The sequence below is a fragment of the Ictalurus punctatus genome, chromosome 12 (assembly GCF_001660625.3).
Source record: "Ictalurus punctatus breed USDA103 chromosome 12, Coco_2.0, whole genome shotgun sequence".
Lineage (NCBI taxonomy): Eukaryota > Metazoa > Chordata > Actinopteri > Siluriformes > Ictaluridae > Ictalurus > Ictalurus punctatus.
Window position 1 is genome coordinate 12,239,866 of NC_030427.2, and position 23,451 is coordinate 12,263,316.

The 23,451-nt window shown below is 40.1% G+C and overlaps 1 long non-coding RNA gene across 1 annotated transcript in view; it reads right to left on the reverse strand.

Moving 5' to 3' along the window:
* Window positions 1-3,222: 3,222 nt before the first annotated feature.
* LOC128634266 (uncharacterized) overlaps window positions 3,223-23,451 on the reverse strand; it is a 36,151-nt gene continuing 15,922 nt past the window's right edge. Inside the window, exon 3 of the long non-coding RNA XR_008397598.1 lies at window positions 3,223-4,865. This is a non-coding gene — a long non-coding RNA (uncharacterized LOC128634266). The remainder of the gene's footprint in view (window positions 4,866-23,451) is intronic.

A 23,451-nucleotide genomic window follows, 5' to 3' on the forward strand; every position in this document is an offset into this window, starting at 1 on the left:
ATGATTATTGTCAGCAAAATTACTGTGGTAAGAGTAATAAAACACATTGGGGATTGCTGTTAAAAACAATTTACATTTGTGGCATTTGGAAGACACCCTTAAGCGACTTACATTGTATTTCATTTATACATCTGAGCAGTTGAGGGGCCCAACAGTGACAGATTTTCAGTGCTGGGGTTTTAACTTGCAACCTTCCAATCAGTAGCCCAACGTTTTAACCACTGAGCTACCACTGCACACGCTTCAATTTAGCCACTCTATTTATCTATCTATCTACAGTATCTACAGTATCTACTGTATCTATCAACAGTACCTATCTCTCTTAGAAATATATTCTCACAATGAACCTTTGGCCCCTGGGTTTCACAACAATAACAAGTTAGCTTCTACACATCTCATACCAACCACCCCCTCCACACCCCCACACCCCTTTCATCAGGGACCAGAAAAAGATAATACATAGATTAAATATGTATGGAAGAATTAGGCAATCTGAAGGATTATATCATTTAAATTCAAATCGTTCCATCGAGTAGGATTCTCACACCCTCTTCCTCTCTGTCTCGCTCTTGCTCATTAAGATGGTGGGGAATATTAGCAGATGCAAACAGTAATACACTGTCCCTTATTAGCCAGCGATTCCACTTCTGAACTTTGGGCCGGTGAATATGAATGAACGTTGGCGGTGATGGCACCTTCCGGAGTAGAGAAGTGTCAAGCGGGGTTGTGCGTAAAGATGGCTGGCTCATATTAAGCCTTTTGTGTGGATCTGCAGAGAATCTGACAGAGACAGCACTCAATCACACGCGCCTTGTCACACCATCAATCCGCTTAATTATGCCCAAATGTGAGCATTTTAATAAACGTTATAAATGGTCCATCCATTTTTTTTTTTAGAGCCACAGTACTGGTGGTGGTGGTGGTGCAGCTCCCCCCACAATCTAGCTGAAGGTTCTCAAAAAAAGAAAGTGTGAGAAAAAAGGAAGGGGGAAAAAAGAAACATATTTACTTCTTTTGCTGAATTTCAATCTGAGGGGCCAATTATCTTCCTATTGCAATGCCACGCTTCAAACTGGAACCGTGTGTATGTGTGTGAGTGTGTGTGGGTGGGTGTGTGTGTAATAGAGAGAGAGTGGAGGCATCAAGAGTGCGTGGGGTAGTTGTGGACTCGGGGCCGAGTGAAGAATAGGGCGACTGCGCTTTGATCCAAACCTGGAGGTCAAAAAGTGAAATTAAAACCAGCGACTGAAACGGTTGTGGAATAAACAGGGTGGAAAATATCTGACACTCACGCCCTCGAGTTCCAATACCCAGTTTTAACACCAAAGATCTGCAGCGATCTGGACTGGCCTTCGCAGAGCCACTCTGCCACCCGTACATAGCTCTGACTTAATCTCTGGTGGTTCTGCAAGTGTGTGTGTGTTTGTGTGGTCATTTTACACTTGTCACTGCACGACTAGGATCTATTTCTCGCTGTTTTTTTGTGTCAAACGTGTTTTCACCGGCGAGAACCATTCCTGCTCTCTGAAGGTCAGAGCTTGTGTGTGTGTGTGTGTGTGTGTGTGTGTGTGTGTGTGTGTGTGTGTGTGTGTGTGTGTGTGTGTGTGTGTGTGTGTGTGTGTGTGTGTGTGTGTGTGTGTGTGTGTGTGTGTCTGTGAGGTGTTACTGAATACACGCTGATTCGCTGGGGTTGAGCTCTGTCTCTCCTTAGGTGAGGTATTAGCAAAGCTTATTTATTTCCATTTCCGAGGCTTTTATTTGCCAGGTTCCCCCGAGGCATGCCCGATTTCTTCTGCGATTCCCTTCTTAATTTTAATACCCTTTTTACTCATCACACACACACACTTTCTCTCTCTCTCTTTCTCTTTCTTTCTTTACTGTCACCCCCCACCCCCACCCGCCAACTCTTCTCTCCTTTCTCGGAATAAAGGATCTCCTGCGCAGGCAGACAAGGCGACCACTGGGATGACGGTAAACTAGCTTCTTTTTCTTCGCAATTAATTGGTGTACAGCCATGTGCATATATGATAACAGATTTTTTTTTCTTCTCCTCAACAAGGAAAAGGGAGGTTAATTAATGTAAGAGCCATGTTCGTGGAGATGCTGAATTTACAGCGCCCCCTCCCTCCGTTTCTCCCTCCCTCTCTCTCGTGTCTTCCCTCTCCTCTTTTCTCCTCCTCCCTCCATCCCTCCCTCCATTCTCCTCCAGTCTCTCCCTGTGCCGCCTTTAAGAACCCTGATTCTCCACTAATGACCTAGTTCTTTTAATGAGCTGAATTAACCCCCGGCTACAGTCACCCAGGTCTTAATTGTCAACCGAGGCTGAAACAGGAGACCCCCACAGACCCCCCTCCCCGCCAAACACACACTCACACACACATTCATACACACTCCATACCGTCAGCAGGTATGCTACATTACAACATATCAATAAATAAACCAGGGCCATCGTTATCATTAATACATTTGGCTTTTATGGATTTTTGGAAGCATGTTGTCCTCTTCTCTCCAACTCTCCAAACACACACAGACACTCGCCATGCCCCATGTAGCTGTCCGTCACGCTGCGACACTGCAGTCAAGGCCCCAATAATACAATAATTAGAAAACGCCTGTGCTGGGGAACCTGCAGACTCATTAGATTTGATTTAAAAGGACCCCTTCATTTAGCAAAATGAGATTAAATATTCTCCTTCATGTCGCACCCAAGAGGTGTGTTTTAAAAATTCAATACACTGCTTTACTGTAAAGCGTAATGTAAAATAAATGCAGTTTTGAGACATAGACATGTGGACATCTAATTAGAGAGCCTTAATAAATAATGTTTATTTATTTATTTATTTATAATAACAATAAATTCAGAATGTTCTGCTTCTCAATTCAACACTTTTCATTAAAAAAAAAAAGGAAAGAAAATTACGCAACCACAAACGCAGGTTACAAGTACTGCATACACTTCACATGAGGTAAATAAGGGTAATTTTTTGATTTTTTTCATTTTATTGTCAATCATACACACACACACACACACACACACACACACACACACACACACACACACACACACACACACACACACAAACACAAGCTCTGACCTTCAGAGAGCAGGAATGGTTCTCGCCGGTGAAAACACGTTTGACACAATATATATATATATATATATATATATATATATATATATATATATATATATATATATATATATATATATATGCACTGGGATGAAATTTTGTGCCTCTAGGATCACAATGGAATGGGCAAGACGGTATATTTACACACACACAAAAGCCAGTAAAATTGATTCATCTGTTCATCTTCAGCAAATGTTTTATCCTGGATCTCAGGGACCCTGGGCATGAGGCAGGAATACACCATGGATGGGACTTCAGTCTGTCACATCACATGGTCAGTAGAAATTGTGAAAAAGTGAAAAGGCAAGTTAGGAGTCACAGACAAGTCCAATTAAATTAAATCAGATTTAAATCCAAGACTCCCTCAGTTAGGGTTAGTGATGGTGGTGGAGAGTGCTGTTGCTGTCAATCATATTGCTCCAGAAGCTCCAAAAAAGTGTGCGATTGTGTTGAGATCTGGTGAGTATGAAGGCCATACAGTATCATTTATACCAATTATCTATACCATTTTAAACTATTCACTGAATTTGTCGTGTTGATGGGGGTGGGGTCATCCTGGAAGAGAACAGGCCCATCAGGATAGATAAAGATCAGAAGAACTGTTCTTGCCTGTAGATTTAAAGTAGCACTTCGCGGTGTATACAGCTTTTTTCAAGGGAATGAGGAACTTTTTTAAACCAAAGATCATTGCTCCCAGCTGAGAACAAGAGACAGGAGGTCAAATGGAATGGTGGGATTGGGAGCGCTGTGTGTGACAGGGCGGGTGGGAGTTTGACAGACAGTGGCACAGTCCAATCCTGACCTGAGAGTACAGAGAGGGGCATGTAGCACCGACAGCATGACAAGGGCAAGAGGAAAGGGCAGAACGCACACTGTCTCACACACATACACACACACCTATGTGAATACATTCACAGACAGCCAAAAAAAAAAAACAAATGGACAGGAAAAATGTAAATCACATTTTTAAAGTCACCCAGCCAAAACTAACAATCAATAGAATGCAATTTTATTTTTATTAAAAAATACTGGTTACTGGAGAAAAAAAAATAAATAAAAATCATTTGGACAAATAGAGTCACTTTTTTTAAAATTTCCTTTCCCTTAGTTTGGTATCATTCCAGTGTAAACATTCACTGATGTTGAAGAAGGTAACATGATACAGTCAGGGGGTGGGAGGTGTATAATTTTGAACAGAATAATCAGTGTAAATTGTTAATATACTGTATTCTGGGAAACATGTAAATATCTTATGTAGTTTCTGCTGGGCAGTACTACATTAAAACATAAGATCTTTAAACAAAATAATCCTGTTCAAAAGTTTACATCCCCCTGACTCTTAATGTAGTGTTGCCTTCCTGAGAATCAGTGAATGTTTGCACCTTTTGTAATAGTTACGTATGAGTCGCAAAACAAATTGGGTGAGATGGACACTCAGATTTCATCCGATAACTGACAGTAGAGTAAGACAAACAATTTAAGTCACTTAATTCACAATTTTGAAAAAGGTACCGGCGAGCATTTGAGGATCGTGAGCAGAAATGGGAAAATGGATGTTGGGCCTCGTGAGGAAAGAGCACTTTTTTTTTTTTGTCTTCTGAAGGTTTTAAATGAGAGCTTTAAAGGAAATCTCCCTCTTGAATAGCACTTCTAAGAGCCTTCACGGTAAATTTACACGGATCCTTCGCCGCCTCAGGAACTGTGAGATGACTCTCTGAAGCTGTGAGAGAGATACTGAGAGAGAGAGAGAGAGAGAGAGAGAGAGAGAGAGAGAGAGAGGGGGCAAGGTTGAGCTCATCTTTGCCCTATAGTATTGTTCTATAGATAAATCACTGGAAAGAAAATACTATTCATAACTCCCCATCATCAAAAACATCATTATCTCCGCCATCATCATCATCATCATCATCGTCACTATGGTAAAAGCCGTGTGCAGCTTGAAGCGTGTTATAGGCAGTCATCTGTCTGTTGTCAGCGCAGGTTACACACTCTAATCTCTGGCTGCTTTTGAATTACAATGTCATCACTGTCCCACTGTGAGCTTTTTTTTCCCTTCTCTTGTTCATCTCTCTCTCTCACTCTCTCTCTCGCTTACTCTCTCTCTCTTTCCCCCGGTTGCCTGAGGGCTCTGCACCATTTCTGTTTATTCCCCCTTATCTTGCCCTCATCTCTGCGAGCCTTTGACAGATGGTTATAGGCGTACAACAGTTTGATTTCTCTCTCCACCTATCCTTCTTCTTTCTTCCTGCTCTACAACAAATAGCTCAGACCTGGTGTGTATCACATGACTATCACATAACTGCTCTTTGTGGGTGTGTGTCAGTGTGTTCGAGACATACACACACCTGGTTCATCTATCTATCTGATCCTTTAACGTATTCTCGCTCTTTTCATCACTCTCCAAGGTAAATGGCATTAAGCTTGCTGAGTGTTATTAAAAAGATACATTTGCCTGGTTGGCCTTTTTCTTCATGACACAAACACACAGACACACAGACACACAGACACACACACACACACACTCACATCTTACTATCCTTGTGAGGACCTTCCATTGAGATCGTTTACTAATGCAGACAATGAATGTAATGCCTACACTTAAACATACACTTAAAACAAAAGAATACATGGTTTTCTCTTTTTTTTTTTTTTTTGGCAGGTTTTCTTTCTTTTTTTTTTTTTTTGTAAAAGTGGTTCACTTTTGACCTGTGTGAAAGTAGAAAAAAATGTATATAAAATATTATTTATACGTGTTTATTTGATTGCTTATTTATGTTTAGTAAAAAAATAAATCTTGAGTTCGCTTATGATACCAAATTGAACTAAAGGGGGGAAAAAAGTGATTCTGTTTGTCTAAGACAGCTACCCACATTTAAAAAATGCATTTAATTTTATTTTTCATTCTTTTCCCTTACTTTCTTTGTCTTCTTTTTTTTTAATCATTTATCATATTCCACCTTATTCTGGTGAGGGTGCTTTTTGTTTTTTTAGCTACATTTGGCCCCCACCAAAATATAAAAACATCCCTCCCCCTTCCTCACTCACACATACACACACACTCATTCATACACTGAGACACACACACACACACACACACACACACACACACACACACACACACACACACACACACACACTTATGCATGGCTGCACTTTTTTCCTACAGGGGGTTTCCCTGCGCTCTACCTCACCAAACACACAGTGTCATCGTAAATATCCGGGCCGTGCTTGGGCACCGGTGTAATTTTTAATCGGGCCAGTCGGCAAGTCAGCGTCATGCTCTGAGATGATGCATAGTGGTAAATAAGCCGAGCTAAATTAGCTTTCCTGTCACTGGCCTACCTTTCAGCCGGCGGCTGCAGGAAATTGACTGCACGCTAGATTTTCAAAATTAGCCCTTAATGTTGGCCTGACAAACGGAGGCACCGTAATGCTGCCATGTGTCACACACAAAGAATCACCTTTTCTATCCACACACACACACACACACACACACACACACACACACACACACACACACACACACACACTCCTATAATTTGGTAATAAAGGAGAGTTAGCTGAGGTGGAATCCTCTGTGATTTATAATTCCCCACCCTGCACAGGTATTCTCCCACAAGGGATTTGCATTAGAATATTGCCAGTCGTTTTTATGGCGTAAATTCCGTAAGGAGGGGCGATGAAAGTGTGCATGTCACCGTTTCCTTTCCCTACTGCTTAATGTGCCTGTCATGGCATAAAAATTTCAAGGCCTTGAAAAATTGTTTGCTGATCCAGATGATGACCCCTAATGGCAGACACATAAATAAATCAATATTTAATATTCTAATGCATATGAATATTCATCGCTTCTGCATACCTGTGACATGCATATATTGGACCAGGCGGTTTGTCATGCTTAATGTGTTGTGAGTATTACGATGTCTTTTATGTGCTGTATAATTTTTTTTAACACTGACAGAAAAGGTTACAAAAAGACCAGACTCTTTACAACCATGGTGAGTAGAAAACTATCTTGGATTGCACAACATGCTGAACCGTGATGTGCATGGGCTACAAAAAAAATAGAAAATAACTTGAAAGTCAGGTTCCACTTCTGTCAGCTAAGACCAAGAATGTGAGGCCACTGAAACTGGACAGTTAAGATTGGAAAAGTGTTCAAAGAGTATAGGTTCCTAAAAGTGAGGACTGAATGTATAGACTTCGGGAGACACACACAAATCATGACTTGATTACTCGCAATGTGTCTGAAATGAATATGGTCAACCATAGAGATGTAAAAAGCTTAGGAATAAAGAGAGAATGCAAGTTCAGGAATATTAAGTTTATGATGATGTTTTAATAAATAAAGTTCTTGTTGAATGAAGACCGATGCTCCATTCCATATTTCCTCATGAATTTATTTAATGGAGCAGAACGTGAAAGCCCTATCGTGACATTATATTTGATGTAAGCAAAAAGCTGTAGACTTTCCTGCTTATTGTAGCTTTATTGTGGTGTCAGGTCAGGCATTAAGGCTGGTGCAGTGTTGGATTAGAGCAACTGCTGTGTTGGGAACATATGGCATTTGTCATCTCCCACTAGGGAAGCGTAGCTACCACCAACACCTCCTCACCCCAGGGGGATTTCAGGTTCTGAGAGGTTTAGCTGTTTAATGTGCTTCATTCTACCATTTTACTGGAGAGAGAGACAGCACGAGATAGAGAAAGAGAAAGAATTCATCCAAACCCTTCTGCTGCTGACGGAGGAAAGACTTGTCAGATGCAGAACTCTGACCAAACCTGAGACTTAATAAACTCAATCCTCTTCAATCTGCTTGGATCGGGGAGGTCAAGAAAGACATTTCAGTGCTGATCCGTCGTCTTGGGAGCATTTTAAAGCTCATATGATTGTCATGAGTGCTGAATAGTGACATTTATTTTCCTCTTCTGTACAGCAACATTTCTTTTCCTCCTATGTGTAGATATTCATTGTGGCAGCCTGGGAAAACCCATTGGCTGAACTCTGGAGACCAAAAAATGATGGGAAAATCAGATTTCAACCAAAAAATTTTGTCTTTCTGATAATATGCTTTAAGAACACATAAATGCAGTATATTTCACCAAAACAACATGAAGATCTTTTATTTACTTTATAATTTTGCTTAGGCTTTCATTCCTGTAAATATGTTAGGTAAGGTGCTAGCTAAGGTCAGCCTTAATTAGATTTTTATTGAAAAATCACACATTGCTTTAAAAAAAAAAATCTATGGAATTGAGTTGATATCGGACGTCTTAGAACGCATAATGTGATGTGCTCACAGTCCGGTTTAATCCCATTGTGAACAAAGATGGCTGATGACAAAGTTCTCACAGTGTCAGAAGTTTTTGGTTTAAAATCTTAGAAAGTGAATGCTGCTATGATGCTTGCCTAAAATGCCACCAATAGGAGGACGGCATAGGATGACACGAAACTCACGAGACAGCTACAAATACAGTAGCGATGATGGCAAAATGGAAAAAAAACATACTGAATGACAGAAAACATATGCTTACTATGTCAAGCTCACTTTGAAAATTGCTTGTTTACACAAGCCCATTTTCTGCTTTGTGCTGATTGGTGACCTAAGCAGAATATAGTAATTATGTGTAATTGCAGGTCTATCGTTAGAAGATCTTCATTGTATCATCTGCCATGGAGAACACACAATGTTCTTGTAGTCAATATAGTACACACAATATAAATTATAGAATTTGACCAATATTTTATGCGGATCTCATACACAGTGTGACAAGTTATAATCTTAAGAGATTGCTAAAATTGCACAGATAGCTGTGTGATTTCACTTTGTTATTGGATAGGTACATGCCAAAGTGGAATGGACATAAGCCTAATAAATTCAGTTTGTAATCAGATCCAGTTGTTAATGTGTGCCATCATATCATCATCAAAACAAAGAAGAGCGCTTAAACACTCTGTACAGATGGCAGCGGATAAAGTTTGAAAATGTTTAAATGACCTAAGTAAAAGACAAGCAGTATTTCCCCACTGCTGTTTTTGTGAACTAAGATCATTTGAGGGAAGATACAGTGATGCCTGTGTTGATTTCCTATTGGAGACTTACTGCATAATTCTTAAGACAATAATTTTAAGTGTGAATTTTTCTCAAGGGAACTTTGCAACTAAATGCTGGAACATTACATCTGATTAAGGAAAGCCTCAGAACTATACATAGTAGAAAACAATGGGTTTCCCATGGTAACTATAAACATATTATAATTACAATAACTACTATTAGAGTCATGGACTTTAAATAAAATCAGCTCTAGCAACACCAGACCTGCTGAATACACACACACATGTTTATACTCACGTCAGGGGAATGAATAGATGCTATAAATGCTGTGCACATTCAGCACTCTCATAAGAATCAGGTAAACTGAAAAAGTGCCTATTGCAACTGCAGCATGTGATAAAGCATCAGCGTGCACACCTTTAGTGCTATTATATTTATTCAGACAGAACAACTCTTTTCATTAAAAGTCAGTTTCAACTTTATTGTGCAGGAAATCTATTTCACAGTGGGTTATATTTTCTCTCCTTGCCCCTGTACTTTGCCTCTTATACTTTGCTAATCGCTCTGCTAGGGGCCTTTTTTTTTTTTTTTTTTTTTTTTTTTAAAGGCATGAAGTACTGAAATGTTAGCTATCAGAAGTCTGGAACAAAGTTTTTTTTCTGTAACGCTACACATTGCAAAAATGCTATGTATGGTGTAATCTTGAACCGCAGGGGGAAAAATTACTTCATTTATACTCACTGTTCAGTGTTCACAGTTTTAACACAGAGGAGAATTTTTTATTAAAGACACCGACAGAGTGAATATGTTTAAACTGTGATTTTGACAGAGCATTTTTAATTTGCTTTTCTGTTGTGTCATAAGCTCATCTTTTACTGTTTACACCTTATTGTTTATCATTTTATTGTTTACACTTCATCAAACTGTTTCTGTGTACGCAATCAGACATGCCTTCTAACCAACCAAACGTTTGTCGCCAAACGCATAGCACCATGCGTAGGATAGATAGATCATGACGTGCTAGCATGTCTCTGGGTCTCTACATGCTACGCTTACCCATAAGTGCGCCATTTTACCCATGATCCTCCTCTCCACATTGCAGTGCAAAGGTAAAATATACATTAACGCAAATGTATCAATCAGTTTCTACACAGTTAGTTCGCTTTCAAAGGGAACTCAACATTGCGTTAGCTCCATGCTGTGGGAAGTGCCTCGCGTGTGACCAGTATCTAAAGCTTGTGTACAGAAGGCGAGTATGGTAGCCGGTCTTCCCCTGCAGGCAGCCAGGTGAACCAGGCGGCCACAGTCGTAGCCTGCTCTTAGACCTGATCTGAGAATGGTCATAAAGGCCAAGCAGACAAAGGAAGATCAGTCCTGAGGGTCCGTGGAAGGACGTAGCAGGGGACATGAGGTTGTTAGGGCAGTTAGCCCATAGTACTACTATAGGGCCTTCCCTAGCCAAGGCTGTCCCAAGTTTTCAGTGTTCTCTGGTCAGCGAGCTGTCACAGGGCAACAAAAATCTGTTGCTTTCCCTCCAATACAATGTGGAACAGTTAACTTCACTAAAAGACCATCTGGCAGCGTGGAAACTACTGCCAAATGTGTCTCCATGGGTTCTGTCTACTATAGAAAAAGGGTTACAGTTCAGAGGTCGAACACCCCCCACCCCCGGTTCTGAGGTGTGCTCACCACAGTACTCAGCACAGAGCAGAGCCCGACGTTAACGCAAGAAGTAAGATCCCTCTTGGACAAAGGGGCATAGAACATGTACCCTGTTCCCTGAGGGATGGAGGTTTATACAGCCATTATTTCCTGATCCGTAAAAAAAGATGAGTGTATGCGGCCATTTTGAGATCTGTGTCATCTGAACTGTACTCTTTGGACATACAGGTTCAAGATGCTGACGCTCAAACTGATCGCTCCACAGATTTAGTTTGAGGACTGGTTTGTGACGATAGATCTAAAAGATGCATATTTCCACATAGAAATATTGCCCAGTCACACGAAGTTCCTGAGGTTTGCGTTTGGAGGCATCACATACCAATATCAGGTTCTTCCCTTCAGGCTAGCTTTATCTCCTGGCACCTTCACTAAGTGCATGAATGTAATTCTGGCTCCATTGTGACTGTGTACTAAACTACATGGACGACTGGTTAATTCTAGCATGATCCAGAGAACTGGTGATTCAATATCGAGATTTTGCTCTCACCCACATGAAGAGCTTGGGGATCAGGTTGGACCTCAAGAAAAGTATGCTTTCTCCAGTGCAGTGGACAACTTTTCTAGAGGTTATATGGATTCTGCTATGATGAGGGCATTTCTATCCCCAACATGTGTAGGGTCAATCCTATCAACATTGAGCAAGATAAAGCTGAATCTCAGCATCCCCTCCAGTCTCTATGAGAGACTGTTGGGGCTTATGGCAGCAGCATTTTCACTTAGGGGTGTACTCACTTTCACTTAGGGCTGTACTCACTTTTGTTGCCAGCGGTTTAGACATTAATGGCTGTGTGTTGAGGTATTTTGAGGGGACAGCAAATTTACACTGTTATACAAGCTGTACACTCACTACTTTAAATTGTATCAAAGTGTAATTTCTTCAGTGGTGTCACATGAAAAGATACAATCAAATATTTACAAAAATGTGAGGGGTATACTCACTTTTGTGAGATACTGTACATCAACCACCAGGGAGGATTATGTTTGTGCCCCCTGTTCAGGCAGGCTCAACTAATTCTTCCCTAGGCAGAAGGAAATTTTTTGTCAGTAAGTGCAATGTACATTCTGGGCAATCAGAATGTGGGGGAAGACGTCCTGTTGAGGCAGGGGCTGAGGCCCAGGGATTGGAGGCTCCATCCACAAGTGGTGGAGTCCATAAGGTTCGGCCAAGAGGAAGTGGATGTGTTTGCCTCCAAGGGGCCAACACACTGCCCGCTGTGGTTTTCCCTCAATCCTCCCACACCAGTGGGGCTGTATCTGGCTGAGGTCACATCTGTACACTTTTCCCCCTATTGTTCTGCTCCCACAAGTTCTAGCGAAAGTTTGCCAATACCATCTATGTGTGCTGTTAGTAGCACCTTATTGGCCAGCTCGAATATGGTTGTAAGAGATAATATCCCTTCTGGACAGAACACCTTGGGAGATTCCCATCTGCAGGGATCTACTTTCTCAAGCCCAAGGACTGATTTATCACCCTCGGCCGAAACTAGGGAAACTTTGGGTCTGGCCCCTGAAGTGCACCAGCTCATAGATTCCGGTCTCACAACTGAGGTTGTAGAGACCATGTTGAATGCTAGAGCACCATCCACAAGGAAATTGTATTCATTCAAGTGGCAACTTTTTGTCTCCTGGTGTGAGGAACATCAGCTATATCCAGTGAATTGTGCAATAGCTACAGTCCTGGAGCTCTTACAGCGACGTTTCTCGGCAGGGTTGGCTTCTTCTACATCAGGGTCTACGTGGCCGCCATTTTGGAAAGCAATGCCCCTATTGATGGAGTCTCTGTGAGGCAACATTCTCTAACCTCGAGGTTTATGCATGGTGTCATTCAGCTGAGGCCCATCTGCAGACAACACATACACACCTGGGACCTTTCTGTGGTCCTGGAAGGTCTGTCAGGTGCCCCATTTGAGCCCTGAGAGTCAGCCTCAGAGAAGCTTCTGACTCTAAAGGTAGCTCTTCTGCTGGCCCTGGAAACTCTCAAGCCAGTAGGAGATCTACAAGCTCACTCTGTTGCCCCTCCTCTGTTCCTCACACTGGAACAAGAGAAATTGCACCTACTGTGTCCTACACAGTAGGTGCAATTTCTAATCTAACTGTCCTAATTACACATACACTTAGGTACTTATGTCCAGTGCTCTGGCCAGTGGAGTAAGTCGGAGCAGCTGCTGCTTTGGTGATGACAGTAGAGGTGATGCTGTGTCGAAGCAGCACATCTCTAATTGGTTAGTGGAAGCAATCTCTATCGCTTATGAGGCACATGGTCTCGTTACCCCTTGGGCATAAGGTCTCATTCCACTAGGGGTGTCGCCTCCTACAAGGCTATGTCCAAAGGGGTACCCTTACAGGATGTGTGTGCTGCAGCGGGGTGGCATCCGCCACACGTATTCATTTGATATTACAGTCTGTATATACATTCCATTCCGGGCTCGAGTGTCTTGCAGTGACCCTCGGGCTGGGATCTTTTTATATAGACCATACCCAGTATGACGGAGTGGGTATTGTCATTCCCACAGCGTGGAGCTCACACAACCTTGAGTTCCTTTTGAAATATCTGGGTTACGCATGTAACCCTGTTCCCTGAGAAGCGAAAAAGAGTTTGAGCAGCTTTGTCATACAGGGGCATGCCTGTGAATTGTGTTTTCGCTTCAGATAATAGAGGCTGACGGCACGGTTCATAGGTGATGTTTTTATATCACGCGATGCTCTTAATTGCCAGGTCACCTGATCATGGCAGTACTATAAATAGGCAAGATGTTACACAAGCTTCTGATACCGGTCTCGTGTGAGGGTGCTTCCCTCAGCGTGGAGCTTACGCAACATCTCATTCCCCTTACAGGGAACAAGATTACATGTGTAACCCAGATGATTTTTGGCCTGTTTTTGTTACTATAGTCAAAAACCGCACATCATAAAAATAATTATTTGGATTTGAGTTGAAATCATTTGGGACTTTTTGCAACGTACAAGGGGGGACCCTAAAATTACTGGAATTGTTTAAAAAAAAGTACAACATTTTTCTTTTAATCTCATTCAAAGCACTCTCCTTTTGAGGCTGTACACTTGCCCCAGCATTTCTCTCATTCCTCTAAACATTTCCTAAAAATATATTTTCCTGGATTTCTTCCATGGTGGCGAATCGTTTCCCCTTAGTCTCATTTTTAATTTCAGAAACAAATTTCGGGTTCTGGGTGCACCACTTCTCCAGATGGTTTTTCCTGATTCGTTCCCGTAGATGTCTAAGCACTTCAATGTAAATTCATTGATTAACAGTCTGTCCAGGGGAACCAAACTCTCTATGAACAAGTCCAATAATGTAAAAAAATGTGATCATCATTGTCTTGATTCCGGGAATATTTGGCTCCCCCTTATATGCTGTGATCACAAGACAAGCATTTAGTCAGGCCATACTCTTAGATTATACCATTCCATACCAATCTGCTGATCCATTTTCTATTCTGCTTATCCCACACAGGATCACGGGGAGCCTGGAGCCAAACCAAGGGGACTCAGGGCACAAGACGGGGAACACCCTGGATGGGGTGCCAACCCATCACAGGGCACAATCACACACTATGTACAATTTGGAAATGCCATGCTAACCATTAAGCCACCGTGCCCCCCTCTTGGTTTTTCAGAATACAAAATTAAGTGTGAAAAATCTGAAAAATTATTGGTTAATAAAGAGATGCAAAAACACCTTAACAATTTCTAGTGCTCCTAAAGTGAAAGGACAAACCTCCTAGCTGGATTCCAGATGTCGGGAGTCCTGCGTTGTTTTCGCTCAGTTTACCAGAGATTACAGAACACAAGCCAGTAATGGAGGAGAGCAAATGGCAAACAGTGCCACAGTAACATGTGAAATATGAGCGTAGCAGTGTCCACTCAGCAAATTCCTCCTGAGTTAACACAGGTGGTCTTCGGCTCGGTCTGTCAAATTTATTGATAGCCCTCGCCAGGGAACTCTGTCTCGCTGAACGAGGTGGTAATAGAAAGAAGAAAAAAAAGATGGTGAAAGGGTTTGTGCTGACAGAGCATTTTTCTGTCAACAGTGTGTGTCAGATGAGGGAAAGATTGCACAGGTACAGAGACTGGAGAGTGTATGAGCAGCCAGATGGGTAAATCATAGCAGCGCGATCAGCCTCGGGGCCCCCCACCATACACACACACACGCACGCACACACACACGCACGCACAAACCTCCTTTTTCATTCTGCTCAAGTAAACTAATTAAAATAAGTCATGGTCAATAATTACAAAAGCTCAGTCATGCCAGTGTAGGTAATAAGATGCACCAGAGCGATAGGAAGCAGGTAAAACTAATTGCAGATGATAACGGTCTAGCTAAACAGCCGTTTGGGACCGTAAGCTCTTCCTTTAGGCCAGAATCACAGCTTTGTGTTTAATATGATTATGACAGTTGAGAATCTACAATTCCCTCGATACACAAACAGTCCCAGTAAACAAAGCAATTTTCACTAGATCCCGGATTTTAATCGTAATTTTCAAGGCATTTTCCAGTACCGCAGCCTCCCATTAAATGAGACCCGACTAATATGTTTACACCATAATGACAATAGGCCTACTCATAGGCAGTGATTTAGCATGAAGCTAAAATTATATTAGCAAGACAGTTTTGGCTCATCTTTCATTACAGTGATGCCTTTGTGGATGCACTGAAGAACCTGGTACATAATTAGCGCAATCTGGTTCCAATGCTCCTCTCCTTGAGAGTTTGACCTTATTTGTTTGCGCAGAGGTAATTTCATTATGCCGCACAATTCTCCCGAGCTAACGCTAAACGTTCACAGGAGAGGCGGGGGTCGGGATTTGGCAGCGAATTCAGCGGAGACAAAGGACAGGCCAACAATAAAGTCGCTTTCATGTTGACAAATTCCATTAGCAAGCAAAAAGGTTGTGTTTACAGACCATTTTACGTATGATAATAGTCCAGGATAAAGACGTGTTGTATCCATTACATGCCACCTATGCTGTCAGACCATGACATGCCTCCGCTTGTATTCAATCTCTGCCGCTGCAAAAGTGCAAGCAGTTTTTCCTTCTGCCATTTGGTCTCTTTCTCTTCCAAGAAAGAAATCCAGATTTAGGCTGATTGTTACCAGGTCCATGAGGTCAAAGGTAAAAGCATGTTCCACATTTCTTGTCTGACAGAGAACTTCTTCCTTACTCCTAACATAACCTTTGAAAAGAATAATATGTCTCGCCAAAGCTCAAAACAGTAGACTATTTTGAAGCAAGAAATGTTCATATTTTTTTCAAAATCAATCATATTTCAAACAAGAAAATGATTTCAGAAGTATGCATGCAAAAAAAAATAATTTTGTTTAAAGAAATGTGATAAGACTGAAAAATGAAAAATGAATCAAAAAACTTATCAAAAATATGAAGGGTTTAGTTAATATGTTGGTGAATTAAGTCCAAAAGTTAAATCAAAATGTATGCAGGAAAGGTACTTGTATTCAGAGTTATGCTTACATAACCCTGTATTACAGGGTTATGCATATGTTTAGCTGAATGATTATGATTATCCAAATAATCTGCACTTTTCAAAGGTTGCCAGATATTTCTTGCGTAGAAGCATCTGAGACAGAGTTTTACAGTAGCGTCTAGACCACTGCAGCACGAGCACTTGCATTTAAGCCTGAAAAACAAAATCAGGGTATGGAAAATATGCACTAAAGAAGCATATCTTATTTCAATTTGCTGTCAAATATAATACATCGGTCGGCTGTGGCTCAGTTGGTAAAGCAGGTTGTCCACTTATTGTAGGATTGGCGGTTCGATTCCTGACCTACGTGACTCCACGTACCAAAGTGTCCTTGAGAAAGACACTGAACCCCAAGTTGCTCCTGATGGCAAGTTAGCGCCTTGCATGGCAGCTCTGCTACCATTGGTGTGTGAATGGGTGAATGAGACACAGTGTAAAGCACTTTGGTTAAAGCGCTAAGGTTAAAAAAAAAAAAAAAAAAAGCGCTATATAAGTGCAGACTATTTACCATAGACCATTTACACTACAATATAAAACCAAGAGGCCATTTAAAAATAAAAAAAATATATCATAAATAAAAGTTTAAAAGACTGACACAGTAATATATGAATGGGAAGAATGCAATCATTGACAAAAATATCTAATAAGAGTGTAGTATAATTCCAGTATCTTCCCTTGTGAATAGTTATATTTGTCTAAATTAAAATAGCACTTGATCCAGCATACCATGAGCACAACATTATGAAATCATAATGTGCATAGAATGTAATCTATTTTACTACTATTTGCTATTTTGAGTTGAATTAATCAGTGTTTTTGTTAAGTCTTTGAGCTCTCCAATAAAGACACATAAACACATGCCCATGGTTTGAAGGATAAGCTGACCGAGAACCTATCTTCTTTGCTCACAGTTCACTTTAAGTAATAGTTGTTCACACTTTTATCCATAAAAATTCAGTCCTCAAGATAAGCAGTATCTCCGAGTAAGATGCTGTCTCATTGATTTATTATATGTAGGGAAAAAATAGTGGACTTTAAAGGAAAATGCTTTTAATTAAATCAATAGTGTCATTTGTACGTATTTGTTTTTGGTCTTGAGTGGTATTCCACAGGTTTATTGAGTATTTTTACCGTCCAAAACATGAATTTCAGCATCACATTTTGTGGTTACATCATATTGTCAATCAGTGGTGCTGGACATAATACGAATAAGAAAAGTTGGCTTAAGTTCAAGGTCTAAATTGCATGTAACTAAGATATGCCTCTGTTTTAGGCAAACTGAGTAGCACTTAAGTCTGTTACAGCCAAAGTCTGAATACGGATGCACGCAATTACAGTATTAAATCCTCAAAACACGCACTTAATTCAACTGAACCGAAATTTGTAAGACATCTAATGAGCAAGAGCAATTTCATTAGATACATTACAGGCTATGTCCACCAACCCAGCCTCTCGTTCTAACCTTAACCGTTTGCTTTGTTGGCTCGGACAAATTCTTAAAAAAAAATTTGCAGGGAGACCATGTTGGCGCCATCATGGGCTGGGTATCAAAATTCATGGATTGATTGTTCTTCCCTATTGCACTGGATAATACCCTCTGCTGCTGTTATTGGTTTCCATCAAAGCCTCAAGCTCCAGTTTAAACAGCAAAGTCATGTTTAACAAGGTAGAGCTTTTCAAGATGCCAGAACACAAACAAGTCACTGACATCTTTGGCTTTTGACAGGCCAGAGAGAGAAAGAGCGACGGCGTGAGAATGGAAAGATTCTGACTCGATGATGAAGGAATAGAAACCACATTTGAGGCTTTGGCAACAGGAGTGGCATTTTAGGCCAAGCGAATTTACAACAGAGGACTCGGGATTGCATGTTGCAGAGCATCGATAGCCTTTATCCTGCGCATGTAAGTAGCAAATGAGGATGTGCATTGCATTTCGAAAGGCTCGGTTCGGCACAGGTTGTACCTATTAGGACAGCTTAGTAATTTAAGAAGCTGCAATTTACAGAGAGCGAAAGGGGGGAAACCATCAAGTCAAGCTTAGTAAGTTATGGCTTACCCAAAACACAGCTTGGGAAAAGTGGAATAAATGACAGAGTGAACTGGGGATGGGAGTACACACTCAACTCTGCTACCTCATCCATCCATGTAGAAACAGTTTGTACTTGGGATGATTAGATGTTATACATTGGGATGGAGGAAAGATCCCCGTTTGTAGGCAAGATCCAAAGTTTCTCTGCAGCGCTGCCAGTGTGAGTTTCCTCTGGACTTTAAAATGTACACATGATCTGATTTAGTCGAATCAGAACCACTATTACTCCAAGACAATGTGAGGTGAAAAGTATGCACTGAAACTGTATCCAGTTGCTTAAATAGTTAAGTATTTTTTATAGGCAAAATGCTTCCAAATGTCTTTCAAAAATGTTCCAGACCACAACAAACAGATGTTACAGCAATATCGTGTTCCACCTAAACTCTCCCACAAGATAGTCTGACTTTGGTGTAATTGCGTCAGAAAATTTGTGCAATTGTACAAGACTTTCTCAGACATGGAAGGATGGTTGGGATGTCAAAAAAAAAAAAAAAAAAAAAAAAAAAAAAACATGTTTTATGTTTTCCCCTTCATCATCTCAGCATACCTTCACATATTCAGTTAAAAGACTCCTCCAGCTCTCAACTGATCCAGTTCCTAGTAACCTCATGCCCTTGTGTCTGTCTCAGAATGATGACCTCAGCTCACCAGGAGCACGGTTAATCTGAGTGAAGATGAACTACACCAAAATGTATGTCTTCTTTAATCTCCTGAAGTGTCATTAACTGGATTTCGACTGGATTATATGTATGGGGTAATTATTAGTTTTCAACAATATACAGTATATCAGTCTTCCAAAAAGAAAATATTTTGACTGTAAGTCACTTAGAAACTGTGATTAGTGAAGAGTAATTCACTAGTACTTGTGGTGTATAAGTTTTATAAAGGAAATTGACATGTACATCATAATGGCAAATAATGTTACATGGCATTAAAACAATGCTCTATTGGTATTAAGGGGCCTAATGTTTCCCAAGGAAACATTACCACACCATTACACCACCACCAGCAGCAGCAGCTTGGGCTGTTGAACCCAAAATCTTCCATCTGCACAGCAAAATATTTTGGGTTTTTTTCCTAATCTGTACCCACTGTAGCCTCCGATTCCAGTTCTTGGCTGACAGGAGTGGAACCCGAAGTAGTCTTCTCCTGATGTAGACCATCTGCTACAAGGTTTGACATGTTGTGCATTCTGAGTTGCTTTTCTGCTCACCATGGTTGTAAAGAGTGGCTATTTGAGATAATGTAGCTGCAGACCATAGTACTGCAACTCATCAGATATTTTTTTCGCTGCATGATGTGTAAACTCTAGAGACGGCTGTGCATGAAAATCCCAGATCCCAGCAGTTTCCATATGGCACTAACAATCATACCATCTGAGATCATATTTTTTTTCCCATTCTGATGTTTAAACATTAACTAAAACTCTTGATTTGTATCTGCATGATTTTATGCATTGCACTGCTACATATGATTGTCTGATTGGATAATAGAGGGTATGCAGTCGGCCAGACTGAGTGTCAAAACATCCAGCAAAATGGCTGGTTTTAACAGGAGAAGACGAAAATGCTTGTATAACTAATGATTATCAGCTTAAATTAAAGGCAGTTATACTCACCAGTGAACCTTACACTTGCCCAAGAATCTGTGGTCCATGGACATTGACATGTGGCCAGAAATCAGTTTTCCTGACATGTATACGTACCTGATTTTGAGGCCAGGGAAATACACTAAGCAAAGCATGAAGGCATACAAAAGCCTTTACACTTGGTCCTACTTCAACGCGGGATTTGTTGGAGAAATTAAAGTGACAAGAACACCAATAAACATTCTGGTTGTATGTGGACAGTTATGTACAAATATTTTTTATTTTATTATATAATTTTATCTGGTAACCTATAAGCTTGTTTGTAAATAGGACTGCTTCCACTTACTAACATTATATATTTGTGAAGGCAAATCACAATCAGAGAATAAATGAGCCGTCATTATTCATCAATGGAAATAGGCAGCATTTAAAAAGAAATATGTAGCAATACCACATGCCAAAGAACTTACACTGCTTGAAATAGTAAAAAAAAGGAGTGAATGTTTTTTTTCGCACTCTGTAAAAACATATCTCCGAATTCTCCAAACAGCTTTTTCCCATTTTAGATGCCTTTTTACTGTGTTTTTGTGGAATTCACGCTGTACATTAATGCTGCCACTCAGTCTTTTTGCCACTCAGTGGGCGTGACCACGGCAAATTCCAGCTACCATGATGTCATGTGCATAGCCTATATTGCATGAATGTGCAAGAATACAGGTGTCCCTTTTAAAATGTACAGTGAATGGACATCATGATGTGGGTGGGGCTAACTTCAAAATTGCTAAGTTTCAGATAACGTGGAGGTTGACAGTCTTTATTATTCCATTGTAATAAGGAGTAAACATTGCAATTTATCCAAAAATCTGAAAAAAAAATGGTTGACATGAACAAAATTCTCTTTTCTACCTGTAGTGCCTTAATAAATAAAATAAATAAATTAAAAAAAAACTTCCAACGGTACAGCATAAAAGTACATTTCCTCACTGCCTTTCTTTCTGCGCTCTTAAAATTAATTTGCATAATTTTCTAACTTGCGTGCTAAATCAAAATTCCATTCTTTTACACTTGCAGCTAAGGCTCTTAATTTGCAATCAGGAAAAGCAACAAAAGACTTTTTTTCTTTCATCGAGTGCTCCAAATCAACGGAACAGGAGAAGGATCTTGAGAAATGAAAATGATTCCGATTCCCCACCCCACCTCTGCTCGCCCACTTCTTCCCTCCCTCCCTTCCACCCTCCCTCCCTCCCATCTACTTTCCTCTGTAATCTACTAAAGATTAAAAATTACTATCATAAAACAGGCATTTCCTGAAAGTAATCCCCATCTACAGAGAGGCGGAGAGGAGACGCAACTCCAAAAGCACTCGCTGCTAGTTATGTCAGCCTGTATTTGAAACAGTTCTAATCATATACCTTTGTGGACACTTAATTAAAATTACAAAACCAGTTTTAATCTGTAGTCCAATTAATATGCAAATGTATGCAAATGTGGCGAAACAAGGTGGTGATTAAGTTAAGGACACTCTATTTCATGTCTCCTTTAAGTGTGAAAACAAACCGTCTTTTTTTTTTTTTTACTTCGTCTGATGGATAGTAATGTTTACAGGAAGCATGCTGAGCAGCAGAAAATAACCTTTACAGCATTGTGTGTGAATATAGCAAAAAGCACACATACACATAAGCAAAACCCAAGTAAGAATGAAATGGAGCAAATGAGTGGAGTGTGTTCCAAACCCAAAGTCATTTTCTACCCATCACAGTAATACAGCTAAGGTCAAAGAAAGTTAGACACCAACACCATCCATTTACCGAGCTGCTTAAAATGCAATACTTAGTATTTCCTGCTTGAGGTGAGAGTTGACAATTTAAAAGGCGAGCCGTTATTTCTAATTAGGCCTTGGAGATAGTCTTTCAAAGTCATCTCTAGAGGGGCCTGTCCAAACCAGGTAATGAATAAGAAACATCAAATACGTTTTGTTGAGAGTGATTTAGAGCGTACAAAATAAATAAATAAATAAATAAATAAATAATTTTTAAAAATCTAATCTAATTTTTGATCTCTGTTTAGTTTTCTTGTCTAAGTTTTTTTTTTGTTGTTGTTGTTGTTGTCGGATCCCAATTATTTCAGTGCAGACTTAAAAATGACAACTTCCTTAAAAAAAAAAACCAAATACTTCACACTGTTTCTTTCTTCATTTCCACTACTGCATGATCTACTGCATGTCTGAGAACAAAGCATGTACATAACAGACAAAAAAATTATATAAGTTGAGGTTAATTAGACCAATTTCTGATGAAACTACCAAACTAGTCAAAGTGCTCATAAAGAAAGACGTTGAGGAACAGGCCGCATTTTACATCCTCAGCAAGTAATGCAGCACTGCGGTGCCATAATTGCATGTTGTACAGTGGACTCCATCCAATTAGTTTTATTTGAGGAAAAAGGTTCATTTTTACTGTTCCTCTTGCTATTTTTCCTTCTCTAACAAACCAGAGGGAAAAAAAGGAATTCATGCAAATGGAGGTCTCACACCCAAAACAAAGAGGCCATGATGGCAAACTGCACCTCAAATATCAGCCAAATAATAAGAGAGACTGGAAAAAAATAAAACAATAAATAAAAAAAATACAGGACAGAATTGTTTTTGTTTTGAAATATTGTTTATGAAATTTGGAGATACGTAGCGCGTTCATTAAAATGTGCTGAAGCATCTGGTACTCAGTCATTTGATGACCAAGGCTAATCTATTAAACGTTGGATTAGGTGAAATTAATGCTTGGTTCAATGTTTGTTCTTCAGTGACAAAACTAGACAACGCTGATATTGACAAACTCCTCAAGGAGACAAAAAAATTATATTACGTTTATTAACTGCATTTCTAAAAGAGATGCTCATCTGAGCTTTTAAACATTTCTGAAATTGTTTAGAGACTGTTACATAATTTATACACCGATTTTGATTACATAGCTCTGTAGAACTCCAGATCCTGATTGGTCAGTAGGTGTCTGACAGTAATGCTATCTGTAAAGCAAATCACAATTCCACAACTTACTTGGGAACATGGATAGTTTACATAAATTGATTAAAAACATGTTTATAATTGTTGTTGATATGTTGACGTTTTCATTAAGGAGACATTTATTTAGCATTTTTGGAAGGAATCTCCAGTGTCAGTGTTTGTAACAATCAGATGTAAAGCTATAACTTTAAGTTTTCTGCCATGGAAAAGTTCTTCAGGATGGAGGAGTTTGCTCAGTAACATGGTAAGCCCTGTTATTTTTTTGTTTTATTAACTTAAAAAGAGAGAAAAATAATGAGGCGTTTCACTGTTTATAGCTGCTATAACATAGGCGTAATTGA